A 15,137-nucleotide genomic window follows, 5' to 3' on the forward strand; every position below is an offset into this window, starting at 1 on the left:
TCCGCGTAACTAGCCAAGCTGCTGAGGTTGCCGAAGTAGTGACAAATCCTGTCAGTAGAATGAGACCCATGGAGAGTCCATCAATACCTGAACTCCGATGGGAATTGATTGAATTTATCCAACTAGAATCCTCCACCAATTGAATGCATTGATCATCGATATGGAAGTGACAATGAAAGATATAAATGATTAGTAGAAATTCCGATATACAAATGCCTGGGGTATACCACCGAACGATCTTATTCCCATTGGAGGGAAGCATTGGAAATAGCGAACCCGCCAGAATCGGAAAAAGAACAATTGTGGTTAACCAGGGTACGTTACTCATCGTGGATGGAAAAATATTTTAGCGGGGGGGAGGGGGGGGGGAATCTTAATACCCCAACTCATACTCAATAGAATTGAGTATGAATCTTTGAGTATGAGTTGGAAAGAAAACGATTCGATTCTTGAATCTCTTTCTTGACCGATGAATCAATAAGCTAGACCCATACTACGAGTCGTCTCAGCTCCCGGATAGACGCGTACACTCGAGGAATCTGTTGGACAAGCGGATTCACGTCTCTTACAACCTACACAGTCTTCTGTTCTAGGAGCAGAAGCAATTTGATTGGCTTTACACCCATCCCGGGGGATCGTTTCCAATGCATCTGTCAGACAGGCTCTTACGCATTAGGTGCAACCAATACATGTGTCATAGATCTTTACTGAATGTGCCGTCGAATTTGTTCACTCCTATTGGATTGACGTGTCAAAGATATTCTCCTGTTGGGGTTGTTGAGGTGTACCTACCCTCCCCCCTGCCCCCTACCCCTTATTTTCCATTCAATCAAATCTAAGATTTGTATTGATTTGGTTTTTCCGCATCTACCTACATAGACACTCCGTGGGTGGAACTCTCCCATCATCCTCGTGAAATGAATGGGTTCTGCAATATGGGGAGGGACGGTACAAGACAATTTTAAGGAACGGGATAGGTAGGGATTCAGATAGGTATGACATAATTTTTCGGAATGAAATGCAATTGTTAGGGGGAAAACGACAGCATTACCAGCTGGATGTGATACACCTGCATTGAATAGCGATTCGCCCAAATAAATAGCGTCATCGACGAATCAATTACCATTTTAACAAATCAAATTGATCGATACGAGTCGATCTTCTATTACGCTGGATGACCGAAGCAATGGATAACCCAATAGCAGCTTCGGCAGCTGCAACGGCTATTACGGATATTGAAAAGATTTCCCCCTTCATTTGTTCATTGTCAAAGAAATTGGAGAATGCTACGAGATTTATATTAATGGCATTCAGAATCAGCTCAAGACACATCAGTGCCCTAATCATGTTTCGACTCGTGATTGATCCGGAAAAGCCAACGCGATAGGGATAAGCACCTAGAATCAGTCCATGTTCGAGCATGATGTATTAACCCCCCGGAAACTTAATTGGTTAACCTACGAGATGAGTTTACGAGAAGTTGTAATTAATTAGAAAGATGGGGAGTCATCTCCAGACGACGAAGCAGGTTCTTCGTCGGGTCTGGTTATTCCTTCACCACGAGCCATTGTAATCGCCCCTACTGAAGCCACTAGGAGGAGGATAGAAAGGAGTTCGAATGGAACCAGAAATTGTGTTAACAATTGGTATCCAATTCGCTGGATGTTGTTTTTTGAGACTCCCCCCACAACATCCCTCGATGGGTCGATTGGATTTATATCAGACCATTTCGTATCTCGAATTGTAGTGGTTGATAAGATAGATAGACCCGTACAAGCTCCTAAGGCAATAGTATCTCCCATATTCCAGGAAATGGTTGAATTGGAATCTACTGGTTCGTCAATAACCGTTACGGCAGACACGATCGAAACATTTATAGCTCCTACATAGATAGGCGATTGTGCGGCAGCTACAGAATCGGCATTCGGTACGAGATATGGGAGAGATATACAGATAAACACCAGTCCCGATGAAGAGGCGGAATAAACTATATTAGCAGATAATACCACTCCTACACTTCCCAGTAGAATACCTAATTCGATTAGTATCAAGACAGATTCATAAATTGATTCAGGTAGATTCATTATGCCCAGTTATTTTGATTCTCCCATCTCACTATATTACTATTCAATAACGACGTGTATGTGTGTGACCTACTTATGTAGACACACCCCCCCCTATTGGTAGAAATAATTGAAGGAGGGATATCTCTGCATAGCAGAGATATCTCGATATTGAATCATCTCCGACTTACTATTTTTTCTAACCAGGGAGTCGGTCTATCTTCCAAACTTCAGACGGAGATTCAATTGACACCACGAGTGACAGTTCGATTATTGGGATCTCCTTTCGTGACTCCCCCAGATGAATAACTCAGAGTTGGAACTACTTGAATTGCGGAATCCTGGGAGACAGAGAGGGGCAAACGTCCCGGAGCCATTTGATCATAATTTGATTCGTGACGATCATAAGTCGAGGGTTCATACTCCTCAGTCATTGACAAGCAATTTGTTAGGCGGTATTCGACACAATTCCCACAGAAGATACGAACTCCGAAATCAATGCTATAACTTCTTAATCGTTTTTTTCTGATGCTTCTTATCAATCTCCGGTCGACGACAGGCAGGTTAATCAGACATACTCGGACACGTACCTCACAAGCAATGCATTTGTCAAATTCAAAATGAATTCGTCCACGGAATCGTTCGGATGATATAAGTTTCTCGTAGGGGTATTGGATAGTCACAGGTAAACGATTCAGATGGTCTAGAGTAACCGCAAAACCTTGACCAGTATACCTCGCAGCTCGTATTGCTCGTTGACTATAATCCTGGAATCCAGTTACCGTGGGAAACATGTGATAGATAATCCTGGGGGAGTTCCTTAGTTTCTAGAGATTGGATAGATTAAAATCGGGGTGACATTGATGTAAACTATGAGGGGAATATCTCATTTTAGAGATGGTAGTCGAAACGAAGCTGTCAGCAACGGATTTCCCGGAGCAACGGGCAGAAGAGATTTCCAGCCGAGATCTAGTAATTGGTCTATTCTGACTCTAGGTAATGTCCATCTCGTTGCGATAGAAATGAATAGGAATAGATAAGACTTGGCTGATGTGGTAATGACACCTGTTACTGCATCGAATACATCAAAGGATTCACTGCTGAGAGTCCGAAAGGGAAAAATTTGCCCTAATTCTTGAAGAAATGGAATTGGTGAATCCCATCCACCCGGATAAAGGACTGTTACAAACGACGAGGAAACCAATGAATTTGGGTAAGAACCAACATAGAATGAACCAGATTTTATACCTGAATATTCGGTTTGATAACCCGCTACCAGTTCCTCCTCCGCCTCTGGTAGATCAAATGGCAACCTTTCACATTCTGCCGATGGGGATATGAAGAAAGCTATAAAGCCTATAGGTTGACGCCGCAGATTCCATCCCAGAAAACCATACTTAGATTGTGTTTCAACTATGTCAACCGTACTTAAGCTATCAGATAATTATAGTCGACGGTACAATTGCTATTACCACCTCTGATTCGAAACCGTACATGAAATTGGGATTTCATACGGCTCCCCATAAGTCACCCGAGAGGGGGATTGGTAGTTAATCACTTCCTTTGCGCGACACCCCCCTGAGGAGCGTCCCAATCTCAACCAATGGGATTCTGTTTGCTACAGGGAGTGATAGCTTCTGAATCCATCTCAACCTTTTCAGTTATTTTTTGATATAATTCGGAATCTTCCACCGTTTCTCGGTGGAATGGGATTTACCGATACTTCTTTTATATCTCCACATAGATGGATCCCTACCTATCTTTATTTCAGCCGAGAAGAGGATTAGCCTGAGGATTCCTATGATCCCAATCCTCTTGAGACTACTACGTAAAGGAGATACTCGCATATATCAATAATTTTTTCCGCCAGGGGCAGAAAAATCAAACCGTTGAAAGGATTACTTCGTTCCGGATAGTCATAATCTAAGTAGATAGGAATATACTCGGGATTGGGATTTTCAAGATGTACTACCTAGTCATCCCTACCGAGGCTAAGTCTTTATCCAATTAAAGAGAAAAGAGATTTTATTATGCAACTTTTTTCTCCACCCTTCTCACAAATCTCTTGTGTATATTAGTGTTCCTGACCATCCACTCCCGCTCAATCCCGGAAAAGAGGTTCAGTCCCTTCTTGTCCCCGCTTCAGGCCCTGTAAATCTATCCCGTACCTGGGGGCAAACAGTGTTTACTGCTCGGACATGCTTTCACTCCCGTACATGGGGGATGGGACTCGATTCACTCGCTGCAAGACGCTGTTCGATCTCACCCAGATGACTATCCAGTTGTTCTGTCAAATCAGTGAAAGATTCTTCATTCCGAATCTCTATATCGGAATAACCCTCTTCCCATCAATCTTATTCAGCGAGTCGCACGTGGGGATATGGATAGTACACATGGGGCTGGGGGTATTTCGTAACTAATTGATTGAGCAGCAGCTCTAAGACCACCTGGAGGGGAATATTTATTATTTGAACCATATCCTGCCATAAGTAGCCCTAGGGGAACGATACTTGAGATGGCGATCCAAGAGAAAGCACCTATACTCAGATCAGCTAGAATAATGTGCTGCCCGAAGGGTATCACCAAGTGGCTTATAAAGACTGGTATGACTACCACAGCTGGTCCAATATTGAATAGCCAAGTATCGCCCCTGGCTGGAACAATATCTTCCTTCAGTAGGAGCTTGACTCCATCGGCCAGGGATTGGATAATTCCCAAAGGACCTGCATATTCAGGTCCGATACGCTGTTGTACCCCCGCAGATACCTTTCACTCGAGCCGTACGATAACTAATACTCCTACTGTATCCTACGATAAGGGTGGGAATGGAAATCAGAATCCAAATCAATTCGGAAGAATCTCTCGAAACTCCCAATTTGTGAAATAAGTCAATCACGCGTTCCTCGAAATTTTTTGTACCAATTGCCGTTTCGGCGATCAACCTCCCCCATGATGATATCTATACTACCTAATATTGTCGTAATATCGGCTAGTTTCATTCCTTCTACCAATTGAGAGAGAATTTGCAGATTTATGAAGCCAGGCGGACGAATCTTCCGTCTCCGGGGAGAAACACTATCATCTCCAATCAGAAATATCCCTAATTCCCCTTTGGGAGCTTCCACCCTTACGTAATGCTCCTGCTCAGGTAATTTGAAAGTGGGAGAGGATTTCTTACCGACAAATTGATAGTCAAAATCATTCCATCCCATTTCCTTTCGTTGCTGACTAAGGCGTCGAGATTCCAAATTTTCATATGGACCTCCCGGAAGGAGTCTCGAGGCCTGTTGAATTATTCTTATGGATTCTCTCATCTCGCCGATTCGTACCAAATAACGGGCCAATGAATCTCCTCCTGTTTGCCATTGGATCCGCCAATCCGATTCGTCATAACATTCGTAGTGATCCACCTTGCGAAGATCCCATTGAATCCCCGAGGCTCGCAACATGGGTCCGGATAAGCCCCGATCTATAGCTTCTTCCCTACCAGTGACACCTATCCCCTCCACTCGTTTCAGAAATATAGGATTATTTGTGATAAGTCGTTCATATTCATCGACTTTTGAGAGGCAATAGTGGCAGGAATCCAAACATTTATCTAGCCACCCATATGGTGAATCTACCGCTACTCCCCCGACGCGGAAATAATTATGCGTCATTCACATACCCGTAGCAGACTCAAGTAAATCATAAATCATTTCCCTTTCTCGAAATGTGTAGAAAAAAGGGGTTTGTGCACCGACATCCGCCAGAAAAGGTCCGAGCCATGACGGGTGGGGAGCTATTCGACTTAGCTCGAGCATAATAACTCGTATGTAACTAGCTCTTCTCGGTATTTGAATATTTGCCAACTTCTCCGGCGCATTCACTGTTATTGCCTCGGTAAACATGGTGGCTAAATAATCCCATCTCGTCACGTGGGGAAGATACTGCAGAATCGTCCGGTTTTCAGCAATTTTTTCCATCCCTCTATGTAAATAGCCAAGTATTGGTTCACAACCAACGACATTTTCACCGTCTGGAGTAACAATAAGTCGAAGGACACCGTGCATCGACGGGTGGTGGGGACCCATACTCACTATAACTGGATCCACTTTCGTAGGAGGTATACCCATGAATTATGTTCCTGGTAATTTTTGCAGACCCTAGCTTCGGTAGAACTGGATTTCTATAAATTGGAATCGGCGTCTCTTCAATCTCCGAATACCCAAGTTGCTTATTATGTTATCGTATAAAGTCGGATCCTTTTTGGATGAATGAATTAAGAGACGCTTGCGTCTTCCCAATAATTTCCACAAACCCCTCTGAGAGGAGTAATCCTTGGAATGTGATTTCAAATGAGAAGTGAGTTTCGAGACTTGATCGGTCAAGTAGCATATTTGAGACTCAGCAGACCCTGTATCCCCTTTCTCACAAATCAACGTCGAATTGGTAGATATAGCCTTATCCGTAATAGTAGTAATAATAATTGTTTATCGAATTCATTGTATAGGATTTGCCTACTAATTCGGGTAGTATTGGTCCGAGCGAGGGAGATGAATACTCCTATAATCGGGGAAATCGTCACTCAATAGATTCGGTTATCGGTGGGAATTGTTTCCCACCAACGAGTAGTTACAGCTCCGCATCTGATAAGTAAGGTAGGTATCTGCCCCCTCCTTCTATCACACACTTGATTGAGATTACCAAGATGTTAGTAATATTAGTCGAGCAAATTGTCGAATCTACGTATTCTCCCCCCCGTCTCAAATAATGGGATACATGCGTATTCTGGGCGTGGCAAATCGACTTCCATTATTTGTGTCGAAGCGGAATCTGTTCATACAAGCTAATTCTTCTAAGCGATAACTGGGCCAAAGGAAACGTTTGATTTTCTGAGTCCCACTCAGGTCGCTAGACTCTTCACTCTTGTTCATCCATTCCACTCCAGAAGGGTAGCCCAAAGGGTCCCTTTCGGATTTCACGGAGCTCAAAATCAATAGGGATCTGAGAAATCGCGATTTGCGACGATGTCTCGGAAGCAGGAGATCTTCGATGTTATGGAGATAGGAGCGATTCCTATTCCTCTCCCCATTGATGAGTGACAAACGCAGCATGCACCCGCCAAATATATTTCTATTCAATCTTCTTTTGAATCTGTTTCGAAATTTCAGTGGGATACTAACCATTTTATACATGAGAATCTAATCATCGAATATTCGCGGTAAACGATGGGCTGAAATAACAAACAAATCATCTAGAATCTCGCGTTTCTCTTCGTTGAGAAAAAGATTCAACAAATCGCAATCTATACCCATATTGACACAGAAGGAAGTAAGATCCTGCTCATTTTCTAATACGTTGATGAGAGATATCAAATCCTCTCAGTCTTTATAATTCTCTTTCTAATGCTTCGGATTCCCATTTCCATTGAAAAATATAATAGTGACTCCCCCTCTCTCTTAGAAGTATTTCATCCGAATCAATCTCTTCTTCCTGTAACCCGTAATCCGTGCCTAATCCTGAAATCTTTCATTTGGGGTAGCGGGAACCCTCTCCCACAAAATAGAAGTCCCAGGTACAATTTCGATCTTGTTTCGTATACATCCTTTGCTTCCGCGGGATCCGGAATTACCCACAACACCAAATCGGATTTCGGATTCAACTCACGTTCCGGATCAAGTATTCGTGGATGAGAAATTCCCTTCCCTGCAATAAGTTCTCTGATACGATTCCCTAAACGAGTTTCCCTTATCGCCGCATTCCACCCCGCCGGAAATTTTTGTATATCTACATCTCGTGAGGAATCAATAAAACTATGTAACAAATAACTGTATTTACGACGTTTATTGATATTTCTCACTCGATCTCTGAGGAAAGGGGTTTCAGTATATATGGAATAATCGTTTTGTCTATCACGAAATACATATTCATGCTCGGCGAGAAAACTTCCCCCGATGCTTCTGAATCCATATAAATTTTCGATGTCCGATCTCCATCTCTTCGGTGCAATTTTTTGCCATAACTCCAATGACAGGTTGTACTTGTCGGGACAGCCTAACAAACTCCCCAAATCATTTGCATTCAATTCCCAAAGTTGTTTGGAAAGTCCCCGCATCGTAGCAAAATTATTAATATGTTCATCGATACCATACCCACGTACAATCCCGCCAGTTCTGTCATCGGGACATCCCACGGAATCGCTCTTTCCCCCGTCATGTTTACCGCCATCAAAAAATTCTGGGGTTTCCCCTCCCCCTTTCGGATAACAACCATGATCACCGCGCGGATAATTCCAATCTTCCGAAGCATCATCCAGATTCTCATTATCCTTACATCCCTTCCGGTTATCGAGATACCCCGCATCCTTGCTATCTTCCGCAATTTCCATCAAAGAATCCAAATCCAGGTTGTTTTTCATGCTTACATGCCACAGAATGTCGTGAATGTGCGCCTGAGACGGTAATCCTATAGATTGATTATCGATAACTCGCGGTATTCCCTCCCTAATTCCGGAAATAGCTAGAATTGGGTGGTTTGCATCCCCATGAACCCCACCAACTTGATTCGTCACTTTCACCAGTTGCACCCGAAATCTAGCAAAATTGTCGAGATAATGAGCAAAAGCTCTATTGACTCTTCGAAATAATCCCGCTACTAGTAGAAGATACTTCTCAAACAATTCTGCGACCGATATGCGGGATCTCAAATAAATTCCCTGAATATTGACTAATTTCGTTTGGAATCTCAAAGAACTAGTCAGATTTGTATTAAATAGTCTGTCATCTATTCCCGGTTTACTAAAACGGAGTGATTTGGTGCTACGCCCACCCCCGCCAACCCCTTCGGTTAACAGATTTCTGAATGCATGCATGTCTGATTCGGGTTCGGATTTGGATCCACCAACGGTATCTTTTACTGGTTCATCATCGGTACCCGCAAAGTATCGGGATTTATTATCAATGGGAATTGATGTTTCATCTATTCCACCAGTACCTGGTTCACCGTGTGACGGCCCCTCTTTCCACCCGGTCCCTGTATCATTTGGAATATCTCCCCCAACAAAATCGGTTCCACTCCAATTCTCCCAAATCCCTTCAATTTTACGAAGGAAATTCAATTTCCCCAATGGAAACCTTGCGGATACACCCAATTTGGAGTAGAGACGACGCATTTGCCTAGTCCGCAATGCGAGACTACGTCTCAAAATTCTCATCAATTTCTTCCGGATAGGTTTCCAGAAGGAGGGATCTTTCTTAATAGTTCCAAAAGGTACATCTGTTTGGAATCCCCAAGCTGTTAAATAGCTAGATGGAGATTTTCCTCGCCTCAATCTATTTTTTCTCCCCGATTCCCGAGTCTTGAGATACCTGGGATTCATATCATTTTCCAAAATGGTTGGGCGCCTCCTCCCGCGAGTACGCCAAGGCTTCAACCGGAAAGGATACAAAATCTTTATCTGAAGACCCTCCTTCAACCAACGACCGGGTAAACGAGTGTGTGAGAATCCCTCGCCGTCGTAGGTGCATTTGATGTGGGATTCTTTGCGCCACTCACTCCAATCCTCATCCCATTCGGGAGCTTGAAAAAATAAAATACGACCGAAATTCTTGAGTGTTATCAATACAGGCAGTTTCACATATTTCCGAAGAGTCGATTGCATAACCAATAATAAACCCCGCCCCGTGTGGATGGAACTCACATCGAACCTAGCTGCTATAGCTGGGCGGTCGGATTTCGCTCGCTCCCCCTCTCTCGAGGATGAAAGAGATATTAGTTCCTGTTCGGGTTGGGTACTAGTTTCTCTCCTCGCGTCACCGGCCGATTCCTCAAAATCTACACCAGTTAATTCTCCGGCAGGAAATCGAAACGGAGTGGGTAGTTCCATTAATCTAAAGAAGAGAGGTGAATGTGCCTTATCTTGAAATACTTCCCAAACCAGTGTCTTACGTCTTCTGGAGCGCATAGAGCCTTTTATAGGTTTCCGACGAAAATCAGAGCTTTTTGCAAAACGTTTGACCAGTCTGCGTGTTTTCAGCCGCGTCTTCCCGACGCTGATTGCTAAATTTTTTAACTTTCTGTTACGAATATCAGTTGACCCACCCGCGACATCGAACCTATTATCATATATTAAGTGAGTATTGCGGGCCAATTCCTCCGACAGTTCCTCAATCTCGAGGATCGAACGTATTTTTTGTTTTGAAGAGTCAAGTCTTTCCCCACCAATTAGAGGTACGTCTAGCAAGCGGATCCAATCGAAGGCACCACAATCATCTCTGAGATAGGTGAAGAATAAAGCTAACTCTGTCGGAGATGAAGAAAATTTGAAGACTTGATCCCAAGTTACGGGGGTGGAATCACCCTTCGAAACTGAATAGTTTGTTTCTCCCACAACATCTTCAATCACGGCATCATCCGGTGTTTCGAACATGAAAATAAATATTTGCAAAGCATTTTTAGGTAATGCTTCCCGGGGAAGAGGAATCTCATTGCTTCTCAACTCTTTATACCTGATAGACACCCAATCCCGAATCTTATTACCGGAATTCAATTCATTGGCATACTCGTTGTTGTCAACCGCTTGCGATGCCAATGAATCAGACAGTATCCAGAATGAATCCGAGTTTGGAATCCTAGCACGACATGAATTATTCAAAAATGGATCATAAATCTTAGGTAATTCACCTCCGTTATCAGCCAATCCGGTCCTTCTTTCCATCGCTTTCCAGAAGATAGGCTCGGTGTCTAGGAATCGAATTCGGTCCTTTAACTCATTATTCAAATCCTTGTTTTTCCTGAATTGGTTCAAAATCCAGTCTTCATGCAGATGATGAGCTGGAAGTGGCATATCCGAATCCTCTAACGAGGTTCCTAACTGGTCTCCAAAGATCGACAAACTGGGTAACGCCGTGAGAGCCAACCGCTGTTTTCCACTAGTCAAACATTTGCTGAAAAAGTGATTTGATACTTGCTTCTTCACTAAGCTATCGCCGCCGAATCGGCTATTCTCTATATATCGTAAAGGACGATTTGGTTTGTATGGGTCGAACAAGGACGTGGGCCACGACTTGAAAATCCATAGCATCGAATCTGACAACTCCCGGAGATTGTTATCGAGCAAGACAAGTTCGTCTTCAAAATTCTTGGTGAAGAGAGGTACTGGAGCCTTACCCAAATAAACCAGTACATTAATGAGAACAACAATACTAAAAGTTTTGTAAATGACGCGTTTCATCAGCAGGTAGAGTATGGGTGAATCATATTCTACGCGAACCAGAAGTAATCTGGACAAGTAGCTGAATGACATATGACCGAGTGACCAACCCACGAAACTACTAATCAGAAATGTTATGTTGTTGCTATATCGAAAAATAAATAGGTGAATTGGTCTCGCCAATACGGGACTTGGTAAAAGAATTGGATTTAAAATCTGGAAAATGAAACTATCCAAGAATATATTACCGATTCGAAAGTCACTGAGTGAATTGGTCGGACGTAGAGTTCGATAATCCGGTAAATCCTTGGTTCGGAACCAGTAAAATAACATGTATGGTACTATTGGGACAGTTACAACATGTGGTTTCACTATCAATGCATATAGAGGTGAACAGAATATTGACAGAAATATTAGTAGCTATCCCATCATCAAACCACTCAAAGCGACGGTACCACTAAGATTCCCTCCCAAAAGAAAAGCTCTTATGGATAGTATTTGGGAGGGTCCAACGGGTAATGTTGTTAGTAATCCATAATATAGTCCGAATATTATAGGTGGACCTGCCACCTTCACCCGAGTAAGCAGCGAAACCTGCAGTAGATACAACGACATTTGAACGCTTTCTACGTTCATAATTATTTCCTTCCCATATTTTTCAGTTTTTTTTTTTTCCCGTAGAGTGCCGGCAACCTCTCCGTACCACTCCCGTAGCTAGCACAGCAACTCCTTCGGAAAGGAGTCGATGGATTTCTTAATCATGAGGAGACAGAATCCCATGATTAAGAATTTGGAGACGTCTCTATGCATTTCCCTCAATGGTCACTTCCCGTCACCCAATAATTCTATAATTTAGTGATTTGTTACCATCTGCTTCGACAGGTTACTCCAACCCAGACGCCCCGGATTATTATTACGCCGTAGGGGACGAGTAACAAGTTCAAGCACATCCCTCGCATTAGTGGATCCATGGATTTGGGCAAAGGTGAACTCGACAGACCATTTTGTATCAATACCTCTTGCTTCTAAAGGATTGGCATGAGCCATTCCAGTAATTGCTGAATCAGGTTTTAATTCATGCATACGCTGTATCTGGTTATAATTATCCGGTTTTTCCACGATCCGTGGCATGAGTGTACCCATCTCTTTGCAAGTATCTCGTGAGAAAGATGGCTCGGCAGCTTGATATCGTTTATCCATGTAGGGAATACCTGTTTCGTAGACAACCATTCCGCAGCGAATTGGGAATCTTGCTATAGAAATTTCTGATAGATTATCTCCCGTAAAAGATATAGATTTACCAGCTGCTATCTCAAGATAGTCTCTCAGACTCTTCCATATCTCATCCTCCCTCTCCTTCAAACCCTGAGGTTCCATATTAAAGGCGGAACAAATCTTTTCTATCCAAGCACGCGTCCCATCAGGACCAATAGGAAAAGGTGCTCCAATTAACTGGCATTTACGACGCCGCATCAGAGTCGTCGCTGTACGGCTCAGAGAGGGATTCACGCCGCAAACATACACTCCCTTGCCTAATGATGGAAGTTCAGTATATCTCTGGGAGGGTAACCACCCCGATACCTGAATGGATTGACGTTTCGATTCCGGATTCGGTTGAGAAGCTACAGTTGAAGTTAGAGATCCAAAAAGAACTGAAGCATGATTCTTTAATTTCCGTCCCTCCGGATTAGCCCCCCCCGCTTCCGTCGTCGCAGTGTCAACACCCCCAACTAAATCCTGTTTCTGTTCGTGTCTAGATATGTCAAATTCCGGACACCGATGCGTCGTGGCAGCTGATACAGTATCCTCTCCCTGAGTAAAAGCATAATCCGATCCATTGGCCCGCGCAACTACAATTGGTACTCCAAGTTCGTTTTCTAGCTTGGGTGCTATGCCTTCTAGGTCCGTCTTTGTTATTTCCGTGGTACATGTGCCAATCCAAATAATGACACTAGGGTTTCTATCTCGTTTTATTTGGATACAAATTCTCTCCAATTCCCCTTGATCATTTAATTGGGCCGAGACGTCCCCCTCTTCCGACTCTGCCATTGCATAACGAGGTTCCGCAAGGATCGTAACTCCAAGAGCGTTCTGTAAGAAATAACCACAAGTCTTTGTACCTACCACTGGGGAAAAGCTGTCTTCGATCTTTTGATATAACCAAGCCACACAACTAATGGGGCAAGAAGTGTGATAATTTCCGGTTTCACATTCAAAAGTGAGAGTTTCGGGAGTCTTCGTGAAAGGGTTTCCTCAGAAAGGGTACACATACAAGAAATTTGCAGTTTCGGTTTCGAATCATCGTAAAATCAAGCAGAATATCCTGTTGAGTTTGCTGGGCATTCCTCTGCCCCCCACCATCGGGATTCAGATAGAAATCGGAGAGCAGACTGAATAATTCTCTATCTGGAATTTCCCTTGGCACAACCCCTTCTGGTCGAGACAATATCTGATCCGCCACATTGGGATGGAAATCACAAACATAATTGAGATCTGATTGACATTCAGCCGTTTCAAACAATGTTTTCCCCTTCACCCTCGAGACCCGAATGTCCTCAATGAGAGGCAACACTTCCAGCACAGGCATCGGGCAGGCTTCTACATGTTTATCAATGAGATCTCTCCTAGATGTCCGATTCCCCACCAAACCTGCTAATCGCAATGGGTGGGTATGTGCCTTCTCCCTAACCGACGCAGCAATACGATTTGCTGCAAAAGGGGCATCGAATCCATTATCCGTGATAATAATGCAATAATCCGCATGATTCGATGGAGCGGCAAAACCTCCACGGACTACGTCCCCTAAAACGTCGAATAGAGTAGTATCATATTCATAAGAAGCATTCGATTCTTTCGATGATTTAACCGTTTCTCCCACTACGTATCCCCCACAACCAGCTCCCGCAGGTGGTCCCCCTGCTTCAACACGATCCACTCCGCCATAACCCTTATAAATGACATCCTCAGGCCACACATCTTCATAGTGGTAATCCTTCGATTGCAAAGTGTCTATAATGGTAGGTATCAAGAATCCCGTGGGGGTGAAAGTACTATCATGTTTCGGATCACATCCAATTTGCAATACCCGTTTTCCGCGTCTCGCCAAAGCTATTGATATATTACAACTTGTTGTTGACTTACCAATTCCACCCTTTCCATAAACTGCTACTTTCGTTTCGCAAAGCTCCGATTCATTTTCTTCATCCCGACTATCCCCCACTTCCCCCCCCCTCCCCCTCACGTTCTCTTTCCCCTTTTTTCTTCATTTTTCACCCCTTATCCATACTTTCCCCCCGTAGACTCATTCATTCCATTTATGGATTCAAGTTTATGGATCCTCCACCCGCCTGCAATTATTGATATCGATACGGATCGTGGGGTTCCATGGGCGGGAGAGTATCTTCTTATTCATTCGGATTGATGATTGGTATTATTCTACTGCTAACTGCCTTCGTTTCTCTTGTCTCCTAAGAGTTTTTTTCTTCTCCTTTCCAAGATATTCCTTATACCTCTATAAGTATCCTGTGACTATTCTACTATGTTTTCCGGAAAAGGAGAAATAGAAACTAGTGATTGGTGATCGATCGATATGCATCTTGGGGTTGGGGGGGGGGCGATCAATCACGACCAAGATCAACCATGACCGAGATCTTCCACACCAGCCCCCCCCCGATTCGTAGGCTCTATCCGAGAAGGCAAAAGGGATTGCTATCATTACTGCTTCTTCCTATAATGAGAGTTAGGGTGTACGCGAGGTTCATGAAGTCTCGAAGAAAGCTTTGGGTCTTCGAGTGGTTAACGTCTTGCAGATCAAGGGGCGGCTCAAGGAACAAGAGTCTCTGGAAGTATATGGGATTGAATCATCTGCCACTTTCCTCGGT

The sequence above is a fragment of the Dipteris shenzhenensis genome, unplaced genomic scaffold (assembly GCF_047967505.1).
Source record: "Dipteris shenzhenensis isolate YYH24624 ecotype China unplaced genomic scaffold, Dip_SZ_1.0 scaf0516, whole genome shotgun sequence".
Classification (NCBI taxonomy): domain Eukaryota; kingdom Viridiplantae; phylum Streptophyta; class Polypodiopsida; order Gleicheniales; family Dipteridaceae; genus Dipteris; species Dipteris shenzhenensis.